The following is a 17,300-nucleotide window of genomic DNA, read 5'->3' on the forward strand; positions in this document are numbered from 1 at the left end:
TTTACTGCCCTGCTTATTTTCTGTCTCTAATTTAATTTTCTCTCTTCTGTCAATCCCAGTTTAATCTGTGCAACACAAGTTTTACTGCCTTTGGGAGGTTTTGAAGCAACAGATGGATAGGCCTCTTACGACCTTAATATCTCTTCAGCTTTCTCACAAATTTGGCATCCGCTCTTCTGTAGTGAGCTTGATGCTAAAATGAACTTTGAAAGTAAATGTTTACATCAGCAGGACCTTGACATGTTTATGTAAGTGGGGATATAATCTTATAATTTGGGCTAACAGTTTAGATTACTCTTAACTTTCCTCTTGTCTGTAGAAAATTGTGTCATCATCCAGCTTTCAGAAGCAAAAAGGGTTTGCGCTCTGCCAGGGGCCCTGTTGCTCTGCCACGATAATCGGCACAAACAGGCCTGGGATTGTCATTTAAGTGTAAGGAGTGGGAGGAATTAAAGATGAGGGATGAGGTTAGAGTTATTTGGATGCTGTAAAGTTGAATTTGATGAGCTAAGCAACTTTACTTTGTTCGGGTTCTTGGGGTTTTTTTATTTTATTTTGTTTTTAAGACGACCCTGCTGTGCAGGGCTCACTTGTTGTGTAGGTAACATCTTTCTATATGCTCCTGAAGAAATTGCTGACCCAACCATTTCTTATTTTTGGCAAGGGACAATGAGATCCAACTGTACTAAACCAGCCAGGCAGTCCCAATGCCTTGGCGTTGTCTTCTCCATGATGTGTCTTCTCCATGTTGGGGAGGACTGAGTCCATACCACACACGAGAAACTGTGTGGGTGGAGAGTCGTCATCGTGTTTTGAGCATCCCTAGATGGGGTTTGGTCGTTAATGTTTATGTATTGCTTATTTTAATACCTGTAGGATCTCTTGGTGGCAGTGAGCTCCCTGTGAGACAGCAGGGTCTGTTTTTTGGGGGAGTGGGCTGGTCTGGAAGTGCTTTGGGAAAGGCAGGTTTGCAGGGGTGGCATCTTGTCATGGGGTTGTGCAGTTGTACTCCACCATAACTTGGGAGGAAAGGAGCTTTTTTGAGCCTTGAAAAGCTTCTTATTAAACCAACAGTCAGCATCTAAGCGTGTTACCCATCCTTAGTTTTGCCCCTCTCTTGAAAGACCAAAAGAGCCAAAGATGACTGGAAGAAAAGATGAGAGAAATATTTTGGAGGGTTTAAAATGCACCTTTTCTGCGTTGGCTTTATGAAAACCAAAAAAAACCTATCAAGAGCAGGTTATTAGTGACAATTATACTTGAGGTGTTAATTGCAGAACAAGGAAATGCTGTACCTATGGCAGACTGAGTCCTCAGGGTTATAAATCTGCTGGCTTTCCCGAGTCAGTGGAATTTGGCCAACCTGAAGATGTGTCTCCAGGAAAGCAGAATTACGTGCAACTGCTTCATGGCCAGAAGTGCTTTGAATCCTGTGTACCTGCTGCTGAGACAGGCAGGAGATGGGATCACAATTACAGCAGATGTCACTTTTTTTTTTTTAATTGTCTGTTTGTAGTGAGCACAGAAAATAATATAAACATCACTCCCAGATCAAACAGATTATTTTTATACCCTTTAAATCTCAATTTAATATGCATGCCTTTCTTAGGCTGTTTGGGTCTGACTTTGTTTGTCTAGATACAGGCTGACGGTGTATCCTCCAGATGCATGTGCCTCCGTATACCGCCTGAAGATGGTTTGCATACCTCAGCTGGGGAACCCGTGCTGCATGGGCACAGTCTTGCAAAGCAGGGCTCCTCTTTAGCGCCAGCATCTGAGATAGGAAAGGTGTTTGCATGTCTCCATCTCTGTCTGAAATGACTTAAAAGAGGGGGGAAAAAAAAAAACCCCAGCTCTGCTCTGTAGCTTGCTCTGGCAGAGCAGACTCCATCCTCTCCGTTTCATTCATACAATGCTCCCGCTTCATCCATGCTAATCCAGAAGGGACCCTTGTGGTCGCCCAGTCTGCCTGTGCCTGGAACAAGGGCATGCCTGTTGAAGGCAGCAGCGTGGGGAAAGGCAGCAGCCTTCCAACCCTGCTCTCCCAGCATCCACACAGCCAATGCTGAGAACGACTGCTTCCCCCAGCCCCATGCAGCCCCCCGAGGAGGACGGGGGGGGGGGGGCAGCAGAGAAACCCCCTCCCCGGATGCTGCTTTCCCTCCTGCACAGCAGGATGCCAGCTGGGCTTTTAGTATGAGTGCTGTCATTTTATTTTTTTTTTTCCTTTTCTTCTTGTTCTGTCTTAGGGCTCTGGCTTCTGCAGTTGTGTTGGTTTTTTTGATAGGTCAGGTTTCATATTTAAAAAAAAAAAAAAAGCTTGAAAATGAGAATTGGGTGAATGATAAAGCCTCAAAAACCAGGTGAATTAAAATAATCCAGCATTGTTCTGTAATTATAAAGTCTAAAGTCAGTCGTCTGAATATACTTCATGATTATTACTTTTTTTCATTGGCTGGTGTGGCAGGGCTGTGGGATGACTGGTACAGCAGAGGCTAAAGCAGCCCCCTGTGCTTCCCCCTTACTAACGGTGCCGCACTGCTGCGTGCGTGGGGGTCCTGCTTGCACCCAGCCTTCTGTCTGGTATTGCAGATACTTTGGCTGGGTGGGGGGGCTCTCACCAAAGCCTCGGCAGAGGCTGCCCTGTCTGTCACATCTCATGATTTCTCAGAAGGGCATTCGTATCCCTTTCAAAGCCATCCTATCTATCCCCATTCTGCTCTCTCCTATGACATCTACCTTGGAGAAGGACTACCTGCTCCACAATTTTAGCAGGTGGAAAGCTCCTTGGTGCAGATCGGATGTCTCTGTCTGGGGTTGTGTTGGAACAGTTGTTGGGGAAGTTATGCTTGAGAATCCCTTCTTGCCTGTTAGCTGCACGCGATGGCTTAGTTGTAACGGTGGGATCATGATCAGCAGAAGCTGCTCCTCAAGTTAAACCTGAAGAGGCAGAACATCACCAAAAAGAGGAATTTTATGTGCTTTCATATAGCTTTTCACACAAACCATTAGAAAAATTGCCTTAAGCATAAGTTTGTTACCAAGACAATGTATTAATGAGTTTGAAAATTAGGTTTGTCCTGGCAGGTTTCTAAGTATCAGAAATTCCTATAAACTCTGTCCTTTCAAGTTGGTCACGTAAGTGGGCTTGTTTTTCACGTGCATTGGATGTTTTGAAGACAGGGATGAAAACTGACTCTTTGCATCTAGTAAATGTTATAAGCAGAACATGTAATTTAACTCCAGAGCTTCTGATGCTCTGAAAATGCCTCTGCTCTTCATGTTGTGTGTTCATGTTCCAGTGTTGCCTGTAGCTCGCACCCATATATGAGCTTGTCTTATCTGAGCATATGGTGCTCTCAGTCAGGAGCTGTAGGGCTAGGCTGGTGCTGCCAACCAAAGCCCAAATGAAGCTGCACTTGGGCTGACAATGCTGCTGACACTGAATCACTGGAGAGAGTTCATATTCCTCTAGTACTTTCCCATCATTTTTCATCCCTTGCTCGAGAAAACATGAAAGCTGTGTTTACCATAGCACAGAAAAGCTTGGGAGATGCCTCCAGCCTTTCTGATAAAACATACCAGTGGGCTTAGCCTGTGGTGTCTCTCAAACACAGCAAATTGAGGCTGGTTTGGCATGGCTGGGCTAACCCAGACGTTCCCTGAACACCAAAGGTAGCTGTGGCATGGGGGTGTCCTTCACTGCTTTGGGAGTTTGCAGACAGCAGGCTGTACCTCTTGGAGATGCTTCACCTTTGCTGGTTAGATAGAGGAGCTGAGAACGGTGTGGTTCTTCCTTCCATGGGTTTAAACCTGAAAAAGTGGAAGTTACTGCTTAGTGGTTTTGGGCAGCCATCCCTCTTGAAACAAATGATGCTCCCTCTGAGAGCTTGCTTCTCCCCGCGGTGTCAGGGTTGCAGCCTGCTGCTGTGCAAAGGAAGTGACAAGCTGCATGGCATCCTGAAATTAGCTTTCACCTGGCTTTAGTGATATTAGAGAGAATGACAGCCGTCCTTGAAGGCTTTTACAGCAGTGCCCCTGTGTCTGATCATGCAAGTACTGGAGACAGGCACTGCACACAGGTATTAATTGCACTGCTGTCAATTCAAAGCTGAGATGTCATCGTGTACCTCAATGTCCAGCCACTGCCAAATGGGGTCTGGGCTTCCTGTCTTGTTGGTGCTCAGTAAGTTATTTATGACCTCTGTTCTGGGGTGGTGTGATGGGCCTTTCTTTAAGCCTGGCTGCAAGACTCAGCTTGAGGCTGGCGGGATCGAGCAGCCAGCCCAGCCCTGGTTATCGTTCCCACTGATGCTGACAGCGAGGTCTTGTCTCGGGTCTTTGTAGCAGCGCAGCAGCCGTGGCAACTGGTCCTGCACCCTAAGCATTTTTTGATGGCTTCCAACGCTTTTCTGCAAAGCCCACCACTCTTTTTAAAGAGTTTGTTTCCAGAGTGAGAGTCAAAAAATAGTGTGGCAAAATGCTAGTCTGGTCAGCGAATGCTGGGTGCATTCATGTTCTGAGTGATGCTCATGGCGTGGTTTAGGATGGATGGCAATCTGATGGCAGGCAGCAAAACTCCTTTGAGGTCGATAGCTGTGAATCAGTCTGGTGTTAGCAGGTTTCGGAAGCTCTTTGATCATCAGTCAGATGGCCCTTGCTTTTTGGGGAGCTGCTTTTTCCCTTCAGTTTTTGGGTTGCAGTCCAGCCAAAGCCCCAGAGGAGTCCTGTGCCAGGATTTGAGCCCTGCTGCCCATGATCTTGCCCAGGCATGTCGTTGGGGGTGTTTGTGCTGCTGGGAATTCCTAATCTAAGGAGGCATGGAATGTGAAGGAGCATCACCTCCATGCGTGGGCAGGGAACTGCAGCCTGGTGAGGGTGAGGGCACACTTTGAAGGTAATATTTCCAGTACAGATGCACCCAGGTGCCCAGTGGGGCTTTCAGAACTACTGAGGTACCTCTAATTCTGAACAATTTCAATGAAGCTGCAAACTTCAATGCTCCTGCCAGGCCATTGCCTGCCTCCCAAGGTATCTTTTGAACTCAGATCCTCAGCAAAGTGGAGAAAGTCTGTGGCTCCCAGCACTTGGGCCGAAGCATGTCCCTAGAACATGTGTGCACCTCTCCTGGAGCTTCCCACCTCAATTCCTGCGAATGCTTCGGTGTTTTGCAGAAAAGGGAAATGACCTTGCATCACCCCTTGCAGTGGGAACTGGCTCATCTGTTCCCAAAATAAGAGCTGAAGTTTTTCTGGTTAAGGATGTGGGGGAAAGGTGCACTGAGATGTCTGCCTGTTGATAATGCGTAAGCCAAGTGGCTATTTCTCAAAGGAAGGGCCTGGAGGGGGCTTTAGCCTACTCGTGCTTGCCAAGCTAAAAAAAAAATATCCCTTTATTGCCTGACCACAAGAGGCTATGTTTTCAGCAGAGGCCTTGGGGTTTGATTTTTTTGTTGTTGTTGTTTTTCTTACTTATTCTTTTCAAAGTTTGCAGCATCAGTGACTATCTCATCAAATAATTCCACACTTTTTTTCCCCATAATCCGGGATGGATACTTTTTCATCTAGTGCTCCTGGTTTCTTGACCATCCCTGCAGCTTTAGCATGCAGCTGTCATTCTGCTGCAGCTCCCACAGAGCGGCTGAAAACCAAGGTAACAGCAACATTTTGAGTGAAGGGGATGAAATGTGGAATAGGTTCAGCGTATTTCTTTGTCATTGTTGGAGTCCTATTCAGTCTGGAGCTGAATAGGAGGCTGATTAGCATGTGGAAGCATTTCTAAAGCATTGGGCTGTGAGGGTTGGGTGATTTTTTTTTTTTTCTTAAAGGAGAAGTTTTGTGTCATTTATTTTTCTGACTGAACTGGTATGAGTCTTTGTCAAATGCAAAACCCTTGGAAAAGTCAAATAGTATTTTAGAGGAAACCTGTTTTGATAAATCACGGCGTGCATAGGCACAAAGAATTTTTTCCAGTGCCTAAAGTTTTATGAGCTACTGCAGGGTCTAGGGATGCAGTGTGTTTGCAACAGCCAGACAAGTGGGATAAAGTTTGGGATGCATCTGGATTGTGGATATAACAACAGGGACTTTGCTTTTGCTCTCGCTGAAGTTGTCTGCAACAGGGTGTATTGCTTTCCGAATGCAGGAGTGGGTCCACAGTCTGAAAATCCACCTGCTTAAATGCTCAGCATTTTGCTTTCACAGAGAAAAGACACAACGCTGAGGTCGATTAAAAAGCTAACTGCAAGTGAAAAACAACTTTTCCCCAATGAAATTGCTTCAAGTCCTGAGCCTGAGGCTGGTTTTGGAGAAGAGGGTTGTTGTTTTTTTTTTCCCTTCGGTGTCGGGTCAAGGTGCAGGGCTGATGTCCCCGTTACAGTCCCTTGGTGCAAGATCCGCTGCGTTTCACTCCGAGCGGTAACTCGAATTATTGCCGTGGGACTATTTGTGGGTCTTGGGTGGGTTTGTGCTACACCAGAGGCCCTGGCGTGGGAGGACTGTATGTCCTGCCCTTCGTGGGATTTGGGGGTGCCTGCAAAGCCCAAGGGAGACAGGGGACCCTGTTGCGTTTCAGGGGCTGTACAGATGTGGGTGGCACACTTGTGCCCCTGAGCTTGCAGGCAGAGTGGGCAGTGCAGGAAGGTGCATTTAGTTTCTGGGCGCAGTGAGCAATGGACTTGAGGTTGCATTGGAAAGCTTGTGACAGCAGTTGGGAGTCAAACCCTCTTGGTGATGCATCTATGGACCAGACACCGTGCCTGGGTTTCTCCAATGCCTTGTCTAGTTTTCTTTCAGTTATTCGAGTTTGAGAGAATAAAAAGTGCCTCTCCAGCTCACTGGTGTGCCTTAATGTAGGTTATTGAGGGCTGATTAAAGCTATTGTTTAATTAAGGAGAACTTAGCTCCTCTGTTTGCAATTTATGATTAAAGGATCGTTTGAAGTAATTCTGCAATTTTTTTTCCCCCCCCCTCTCTCCTTTAACGTGAAGAAAGTTCCTAGCACTGTACATGTCCCAGCACCAAGGTTTTGAATGCTATTACAGGACCGCAAACCTGCTGGCGAATCTGGCCGCTGCCAAAGGCATCTGAACATTAAAAAGCCTTGCAGAGGGGTGGGAGGGAGTTCAATCTCAGGATACGCTGATTTGGAAGGGGAATCCAAACAAAGAAGCTTTTCAGCAGAGGCTGAGGCTTGGCTTCTCTCAAGGGCAGTTTGGGCTTGGGGAAGCATCCGGGAGGCGGCAAGTGGAGCAGGAGTACATGAGCTGGATGCCGCGTGGTGTAGGGTTTCCCAGCACAGCGCGGTTTTGTGTTACAGGCTGGGGAACTGGCTGTAAGGGCTCCTCTCTTCTTCTTTTTTTTCTTCTTCTTTTTTTTTTTTTTTTTTTTTTTTTTTTTTTTTTTTTTTTTTTTTTTAATAAAGGAAAAATAAAGGTTCCCATCCCCTGCAGGTTTGGCGATGCCTCTCACTGTTGATGCTGGAGGGGGACCCGTTGGTGTCTCCGACCTGGAGAAACCCTTTGCTGGGTCCCACGCTGGCCTCGCAGGGACTTTTTATTTTGCTCAGAAAGCACAGCCCTCTCACAGGCTCACCAAGAGCACTGTGGCAGGAGCCTGTGTTGCTGAGGGGACAAGCACCTCATAAAGAAGGGTCTGGCTCGGATAAGGAGAAGTGAAATGAGTTGGATGCTGGGGCATCTTCTTCACAGCAGGAGGGATGCAAAGCAGGGTGTATGTCCACTGGGCTCCTGTTCCCACGGCAGCCCGGTCCATCATGATGGCACCTCCAAGTTCCACCACGGTCTCGAGAAATGCCAGGAAGAGCTGAGCAGGGAGGAGGTGCTACCAACCATCCCAACCAACCAGTTGGGGTTTTTTATAGGCACCAGATGGTTTTAATAGAGGAAAGCTGAACTTCTTATGACCCTTCCCCACAGACGTTGTTTGTTGTTTTGTAATTGTGGCCAGGACAAAACCATGTCCCAGAACCTGAAGTGAATGTGAGAGCTTGTTGCCTAGTGCCTTCTCCCACTCCACCATGAGCCCCCACCCTGGCCCTGCTGCCCCCATGCTCCTCTGCCTACCCTGCCTCCAAATTATCTGGGGGAAGCTGCTGGGCATGAAAGACTTGAGGCTTTCTACCAATCCCTGGTTGAAGAGATTAGCAAGAGTACAAATTGGAGAAAACTGAAACGTCTAAAAGCAAAGCCCAAGGAAGCAATAAAATGTCAGGCCATGTTTTCTCTTCTAGTTGATTAAAATTTCTCCTGATAAGCAAGAAAGCTTTCATGGCTGGACAAGACCTGTATCATGTCAAATGCAGTGAAAGGTTTATTAGAAGGATAAAGTGGTATGAACATTGGGTTGTGCTCACAGCTCTTTTGGCACAGAGTTATCCTGCAGGGCTGAATGCGTTTTGCAATGATATGGGAGTAAGAAGTGTGATGGAGCAACTGCTTCTCCCATGAAAGAGGAAAATGTATGGAAATGGGGGTGTCTGGAGGGTAGAGCGGGAGACATGGGTGTCTGCGTGCTGAACAACTGTCAAGAAAATTGAGAGAAACTGTTAGGGAAAGCAGTATGACAAAGGTAAAGGAAGAAGAGCGCACGCTATCAAATTATTGCTAATGAGGGTCTCTGGGTGTTATAGTATATCCATAATTCTTCCAAAGCCATGATTTTTGAATTCATAGTTGTCCTGTGGCTCATACCTTTGGGAGCAGTGTTACATCAAGGCTGACCACTTCTGCAAATTCCCTCTTGTGGCTCCTGTATCCAGTCTTGTTTCTGCCCACGAGCATCAAGCCTCCAGTAAAGCTGAAATCATTTTACCCATCTCATGTGCCACTCGTTTCAGGGTGGCTCTGGGGACAGGAGGCCACAGAGGTGCTGCAGACAGTGGGGAGGAGTTCAGTGGGCTCACCTTGACTTTTTGCAAAGTAGAAAGTAAAACAAAAGAAGGAAATGATGACTAGGTCTCCTTCTCTCCATGGGAAAACCAACAGTGGTGACAAACCAGTGTGCTTGGAGATCTGCTCCAAGTCCGTGCCAAGATGCTCCACTGGGCCCATGGTTTCCCCGTAGCTTGAGAAATCTGTTTGGGGATCAAGCACAAGACAAGAATGAAAAAGCAGGAAAACAAAAGGCTCGTTTCCGTGCTGTTGTGTTTGACTTCCCAAGGTTTTAGTTGCCAAGGGCTGCATTGGGAGCCAGCTGGCTGCAAAGGGATGCAGATCTCAAGTAAGGAAAGAAGGGCGCTTTTTTTGTTGTTTTTGGTCTAAAGATCTAATAACTGTTATATTTTCCTGCAGGAGATGCAGCTTTGTATACGTTTACCCCTGTAAAGGTGAATAATAATTTTTAGGTACCTGCTTCCTCAGCTTCTCCAGGTGCTGTTAAAGCTCCTGCTTTATTGTTTTACTGCCTATAGGAATAAAAGTAGAAGCAGCAGAACAGCAAGTATGGAGTCCAAATTCTACCTCAATTTTAGAATTTTTCTTATACTTTATATGAAGGGAAAATCCAGTAGGTGGTTCAACTTGCAAGCCCTTGGCCCATGCACCAAGGGGTTCATGCATCCCTGCAGACGCTGGTGCACAGTGACAGCAGAATCAGGCCCACCAGTGTGTGGCCTAGGAACAGGCTGGACAATCCCAATTTTGCTGCCAAAACCTCACTTATACAATAACTTGAAAAGAGGGTGGGGGGAAAAAGGCCAGCTTAAAAAAAAAAAAAAAAAAAAAAAAAAAAAAAAAAAAAAAAGCATGGGATATTTGGCACACCAGTTGTATAAATCTCGACATTAGCTACCTGTGAATCATCCAATAGCACATTAATTAGTACCCCTCGGTAGACGAGGATTTGGCATCAGGTCTGCATGTAATTACAAGCCACACACAGAAGGACACAGGCAGCTAATGAACTCCTGCCAAACTCCAGCTCCGCTTCTGCGGCTTTTGAAGTTCGCTGGTCTTTCAGCGTTTTGTATAGTAAGCACTGAAAGGCATCAAATCACTCCTTTGACAGCGTTTAGAAAGGGTTGGTTTGTTGAATAACCGAGTCCCTCCAAACTCTCATCTGAGAACTAGAGCATCTATAGGCGCCTTTCTCAACAGAACAGTAAATAGGCTGGAAATAGAGGACACCCCCTACGAGCTGCTGAGCTCCTGCCTCGCTGACAGGAGCCAGCGGGCTCTGGTTGCCACGGTGGGCTGCAAGAAAAGAAACTATTTCCATTTAAAAATCCTTCAAAACAACCCCACCGATGGTATGGGCTTTTTCCCAAGCCTCAAAGTGTTTAATACGGAGGCTGTGAGCAGTGAGTTGCAGCATGTTGCACGTGTCTGTGGTTGCATTGGTGTTACGAGGGAGGTAGTAAAAGGTTTTTTTGGAGTGTTTCTGCCCCATTGCGAGGGCAGGTAGGTTTTCGTGGATTTGGAAGGTCGCAGTGCTTTTTCGTGGATGCTTTTGTTGCTGGGTTCAGATTTGAGTCTGAGCCCTTCACCTCCTCTTTTCATGTCTGAGGTGACAAAGGGAGTTGTTGTTGAGATAAAAACAATTTCCATGAAAACCTGTGATTTTCAGACAAACATACCAGGCGAGTTTCATGGCAGTACCATGGTGAAGAGGAATAATGCAACTTGGCATGAAGCCCTTCTATAAAAAAAAAAAAAAAAGAAACAAACCCAAACAAAAAAAAAAGGGGGAAACAGAAGAGCCTTTGTCAAAATTAACTGCAATAAAGAAAAAGGGACTGCTATTCCCTTGGGCTTCTTTAACCTTTTTTTTTCCCCAATTTATTCGCGTTTCTTGACAGCAGGGCACAGCATTGTTACAGGGGGCTGGAACGGGAAAATGGGAGTTATCCATTTTTGGTTTTAAAAAGCACGGTACATGTTGTGTCCCTTGAGTCGGTGTGAATAGAGACTTGGCCATTGCCCGTACGTTTGGATGCGCCTTGATTTATACTGTCCCCTAAGGAAACAGGGCTGTGAAATGTCAACTGGCTGCCAACGCAGCCGTGGCAGGGAGGTTTGGGCAGTGCATGGGGAAGGGACTGTTGTGACGCTGGGTGTGACAAGGTGGACATGCCCACCGTGGCTGCCCTTTGTGCCAGTGCTTGCAGAAGAGGGTGGTGAAATTTTAGGTGTTGCCATGGCACTGCTACGTCATCTGGATTTGCAGAATATGCCGTTTCTTAGGGGGATAAAAGGCACCCAGAAGAGCACCCAGGTGATGTGCAGCACAGAACTGTGCTGTCCCAAAACCCCTCTGTTTAGGTGGACACCTCTGTCACTGCAGGTGATGGCTTGCCACCAAAGTATCCTGTTCTCAGCTGCTTCCCGCCAAAGTAACTCAAACTTCTGCAGACAGTGCAATGGCAGCGTGGCCAAGGCAACAGCTGTCACACATCTGCCCACCCCATTAATACAAAGCTGTTTTAATTAGGACCATGATTTTTTTTTTTTTTTTAATATTACCTGGGTACCAGTGCAATCTCAGTTATATCATGTACTGTCATACATTGGGGTTCTATGCTATGTAGTAACTGCAGTTAAAATACAGAGCAGGGGGGAAAAGCGATAATCTTACACCTTTTTACCCATTGTTAAATAGGCAAAGCCTTACTGAGCTCTGCTCTAGGAAACACTGAAATCAAACTCCCATGGCTCGAAGGGCCTTTGGATCATTTCCACCCATGTTCATGTTTTTTTGCCTTTCTTTCAGCACTGTGTACCGTGCGTTATATCCTGGAAACTCTACCAAATCTTGACTACCGAGAGGGAAAAGTTTCATTTCCAGTTAATCAAGGGAGTTGTGTAATACCATTTTCTCCTGGGGAACTTCCAGAAAAAAGAAAGGAGAAGAGGGGAGGGGGGGGGTGGGAGGGGGGTATTATAAAGCACGTATATTAAGAGGAAATAAATTATGAATTAAAAGTGATTAGTGAACTTTTAGGAAGAGGTCAGAAGTGCCTTTTGGACTGCAAACTTTTTAAGCTTTCAGTGCTTGTATTTGGTTACAGAGTTATAACCTGGCCTTATTTACGCAGGTGGCTGCTGCTTCAAATCCAAAGAAGGATTTTGCATTTACAATAGGTACATTGACAGAACTGGGTCAGAAAGCTACTTGCGGCAGGCTTCAGCGCTGCGGCCACAGGCTCTGCTGCCTCCTGTACAGGAGCAGTTGCTCCCCAAAATGTGTTTAATTACAGCTGTAGTGCCTGGCTGGGATGCTCTGGGAAGGGGGAGAGGAAGCTTGGAAAGTTCAACAGATGAATTTTATTTTTAAGGGACCTGATGTTGACCGGGTGAACTGGCTTTATTTTTATTTTTGCTTTGAAAGTTTTGCACCTTTGTGGATTTAAAAATAATTGAGATAACCGCATCATGTTGGCTGCAGTTATGTATTTCCACTTGTTAAGGTTCAGCGTGGCTGTGCAGAGAGGAGACAGGGCTTATACATGGTGGTGTTCAGAGGCAGTAAGCTGAGATAAGGAGTCTCTGCTTGAGATTTTATGTATTAAAACAACACCTACAGCCCACAAAACTTTCCTCTTGAATAGTGGTTGATGGAGTGGAACAGATTTGTTGTTATATGGGGAAATATTACAGTTCTTGCAGCCAGTGGGATGACAAAGATGATAAGGAGCAGCAGCTCCGCTCACCCTTAAATCAGTTTTGGGGGAAAGCTCCTAGATTTCCCCCAAATAAATGGGGTATTGTGCCCATTTCCCACAGCACAAGCATTGCCAGAGCTGGGCAGTGGTCCGAGCCCTTCCTCGAAGGCAGAGCCTGGATGAGTCGTGGTGAGGCAGGGCTCGTTCCAAACCCCTCTGACCGGCAAAGTAAACCGTGTTCGCTTCGTTTGTAATTGAAAACATAATAGTCACCGCAGTGTATTTTTCACACGATCTGTTTGCCCTCAGTATTGCAGAGTTCACAGACACATTTTTAATTTCTTTTTTTTTTTTTTTTCTCCCTCTGTTCAAGCTGGGTCATCCTAGGTCAGACTTGTCATATCTGTGAGACCTTCCAAAGCGCTTGGACGTATAGAGGTGCCTCAAAAGATGCTGACACGTTGGGGTTTTCATGGTGCCTCACATTTTATTCCTTGCTGTAGACAATGTGAAATGATGGCTTTGTCTCCATCATGTTTGACTGGAGCTGGGTCTGGATTCCCATTGATAATGTCTTTTATATTCACCCCTTCCAACTTTTGCTGGTTGGCCAGTCTGGCTTAAATCTGGTTCACCCCACAGATGCAGAATTTTATATGCATCTAGATATTGTGGCTTGGATAAGACCTTTGGTTCTTATTAATGCATTTTTCAGGTATTAAAATATACATGCACTTTAATATAAAGCTCTTTTAATACTTCAGCTCATGCCAAACTCCCAGGAGGAACAACTTAACAGACTGCTTAGAATTCCCTTCTACTCTTTCTTCCTTTGTACGTGGTGTTTGCCTCTGGAAATGGGTGGCTGGTACTCTCTAAAAGCATTATTTCTCCCATCAAAACCAATGGCAGAACTCCTGTTCATCTGGAGCTCTTGGAGAGTGGGGCTGGCACGTTGTGCTCCAGCCGCATCAGGAAGCTATTCTAGTGAGGTTTCGAATCCAGAGGAATTTGCAGTGCGTGAGAATAATTTGACATTTGGTTTAAAGTATCTGTGACCAAGAACCTTTCTATAATCCTATTTTCCCAGGATGGTTGGGTCAATGGGCATGCTCCAGGCTGCACAGGGCTGTATTTACTGCAAAGGATGGATAAGTCTCTGGATGATGGGTTTGGGCAGCAGGTAGATAGACTTGTCATTCCTGCCACCACCATTGGTTTCTTTTAGAGGCACTTCTTCAATACCTCTGCAACTTGGAGTCTTCAGTGTTATAAGGTTGTCCATATAGAAAATGAATATTCTTCGCTTTCTTCTTGTTTGCTACTGCACTAGCAGGCATGAGAAGGCATTTTGCCCAGCATTCCTGAATAACCAGTTCTTACTAAAAAAATAAACACCACACCACCAACCCCAAACCTAAGAACCCAGAAAATATCATCATGTAGGTCGAAATGAACCTGTGTCTGCCCACCAGGAAGTCTTCTGGACTCTGTAGCAGCTGATGGACCTAAAAATGGTTCCTGTGATTTGGTTGAAATACAGCTAATAATAAAGTGGACTGAAATGTCACCCTCTTGATAGGAAGGACACCAGACAGATTGACATGGGGTAGCGCGAATGTTAGTGTGAGTTACATGGGAGAACCTACAGCAAGTAGAAAATGAACTAGTATCTTGGGGTTTTTTTGTGGCAATCAACCCATTGTGTCCTAGGACTTTTCTGAACAGGTCAAATTGGAGAATTGCAATATATGCAGATCCTTGTTTGTAAGTTCTTTGGTACTCTAAAGCAGGTACCTGTTCTACAGTAAAGTCTAGGGTTTGTTTGTGTGTTTGGAAATTTTTCTATCCTCATGTGTCTGTGTAGCTGAGAGTAGTGGAACTGTAATAGAGTTGAATGAGAATCTGTTTTGCAAACAAAGATATTAGATGTGTTTCCAAAATATAGGCAGATGCACAGAGCAGTCTTCTGGACTGCTGAGACCAAGGTGAAGAACAATTAAGATTGAGCAGGTAATAAAATAACAGAGTTGTTGGTACTCTGTTTTTCTCATGTTAACCTAGTTGTCTCCTGTGAATACGTGGGCCTCGAGTATCCAGATTTAGTCAAAAACCACTGGGAAGGGGGTGTATCACTGATGTTTTCAAGACCTTTAAAAATCTCAGTGTCACAATCTGGTCTGCAGTAGGATCCTTCTTTTGGCTGCCACTGGGCTGTAGATCAGGTCCCTTGAGATTATTTTTAGTTGATCAAGCTCCTACTGCTCCCTTCAGCCACCTATTTTGTTGGTGCTGGTGCAGAATCAGGCCCTATTGTGATTGGCAGCATATGCCTGATATGATGGAAATGTGGGAATACTTCTATTCTTTGTGTTACTAGACTTTATCTGCGTGTGTATATATGTGTGTGTGTATATATATCTATCTATAATGTCAACTGGCTTCAGGAGTTGTTTACTCTTGCAGCAGCTGCCAAGACTGGTCTGCAGTGCTGCAGTTCTCTAAAAGTTGGGAGAAGCCAACTTTTAAAGCCCCGGTAAAATCCTGCCATAGGTTTATCTACTTTTTATGCATTTTAAAATATGTACAAATATTGTGAACCAAATAAGGTGTATATGTACCCAATATCAGCCACTAAGTACTTCAAATAGAAAGCCTGTCTCTTGTAGGTACCCAAATATTTACAGAGTGTGTCTTCAATGAGGAACTGGATACCCTGCTCAGCCCTGCCAAATTATTTAATGGTCTTTTTCACTTATTAAGCTAGATGTCTAATCTACCGAAACCTTAAAAACATGCCCAGGGCCTGGACACTAGCAGCCAAACACATCACAGAGTGCTTGTTAGAAATTACCATTGCTTTGTTGAGATAGCCAGCAACATCCCACTGACCTGCAGGGTTGAAAGACGATCTAGTGGAAAAAACCCAACCTCCATCAAAACCAAACATTTTAAAAAAAAAAAAAAAAAAAAAAAAAAAAAAGACTGTGATGGTGTTTAATTTAGTGCAAAGGTGAAGGTTGGGCTGGGAAGATGAGCTGCATGGGTGGGTCACTGCAGAAATGCCTCTCCCACTCCCTCTGCTTTTCCAATAATTGGCCAGCGAAAGCTTATCCCCTTCTTTAATTTTTTTTTTTCTCCATTAAATCTGCACAAGCATTAACTTTTCAAAGACTGAGATTCAAAGTGCTGTATCCAACACAGAGCCCTTTTTTCTTGTGCCTTTGATTTTTATGCACATTTCAAGCTGGTCAGAGAGTACATGGGGATTTTGCAAGGGCTTTTGTTTAGGCTTGGTGGTGGGGTTTTAGCTTTCATGCTGCCAGCCTTCTCAGGATTATTGCCTATTAATTGCCTCTTAATAAAGGTGCTGACCAAAGAAAGGAATGTTTTTTCCTTGGTGCTAGATTTCCAAAGTTGATTGGCTTTATTAAATGGAAAGACAAATAAATTTAAACCTTGCACTGAAATATCTTGGCGTAGGACACCAGCAGTTAGAGGTCACCAAGTCACTTGGACTTCCTCCCAAGAAAAGCAACATCATTTTTCAATGTCCAGCCCCACAGCATCCTGCTGTGACTCGCACAATTCGTTAGTGTCCACACCTGCTCTGTGCTGCTCAGAGCGGGGCTGAGCCCATTTGGATGGGGCAGGATCAGTCCCCGAGAGATTTCTATTATGCTCATGGTTTGGAGCCCTGTTTGATCTCCTACGGCATAGTTAGATAAAAGCATGTGGTTGGGATTTCCTTGTTCTGTTATTAAAGCAAAAAATCCCCTTTATATAAGGAGAAAAAACTTTCCTTCACCTTGTGAAGTATGTTACAATTCAGAAGGCAATCTCAGCTCCATTTGCCTTTTTTTTTTTTTGCATTAGAATAAGAAAATCCCTTTGTTCTGGGCTTTAGTTTCCTCCGTGAGATGGGGATAACAGTACTTCTCCAGTTGCACAGTCCTATATGGGTGTGCCAGGCAGGGTTGCCTCCATGCCTTGGGGTATGGTCCACGGGCTACGGTGTAATTTCTCAGCATGGAGATACCAGTATTAAGGATTGAGGCCCTTCTACAGCATTACTCAAGATTTTACAGTAGGTCTGTACACGTAGGTGAGTTGTAGCCACAGACAGAATGGCCAAATAGGACCATTTTTGGAAAAGAGTGACCGTCCCCAGAGTCAGGGTAATTTTTTGCCTGTGATGTACTGTACTGCTCGCTTTGATGCAAGCCACCATTCGTTACCATTTTCTGAAATGTACCTCTTATATTCTCAGTAGTGTTGTACTGTGAGTAGGGATGAGAAGTGGTGGCATTTGAAGACTTAGCACCTTTATGGGATTCTCCAGTAAAATTTGTAGATGCAAATCGCTGCAGCCAGGGATACATAATCTGAATTTCCTATTAAAACATGCGATCGGAGAGGTAGGCTGGGGCAGAAGAGGAGATGAGGCCAGATGTACCATCTTCATGGTACAACCCTATGCTGCTTGTCTTCCATTTCCAAGGGTGTGTGGGCTGTAGCCCCACTTCTGGATACCTTTGCCTCCAGCAGATCTGGTGTGAATAACATCTCTGTGGTGTTTTTTGCTGAGGGATCTCAAAGGCATCTCTTTAATTTTCTGTCTTCCTCCAGACTTCCCTCTGTAATGTTTTTCTGCAAAACCCATTCTCTGGCTGCCTTTTGGC

Source organism: Athene cunicularia, assembly GCF_003259725.1.
Source record: "Athene cunicularia isolate RWA chromosome 8 unlocalized genomic scaffold, athCun1 chr8_part1, whole genome shotgun sequence".
Classification (NCBI taxonomy): Eukaryota; Metazoa; Chordata; class Aves; order Strigiformes; family Strigidae; genus Athene; species Athene cunicularia.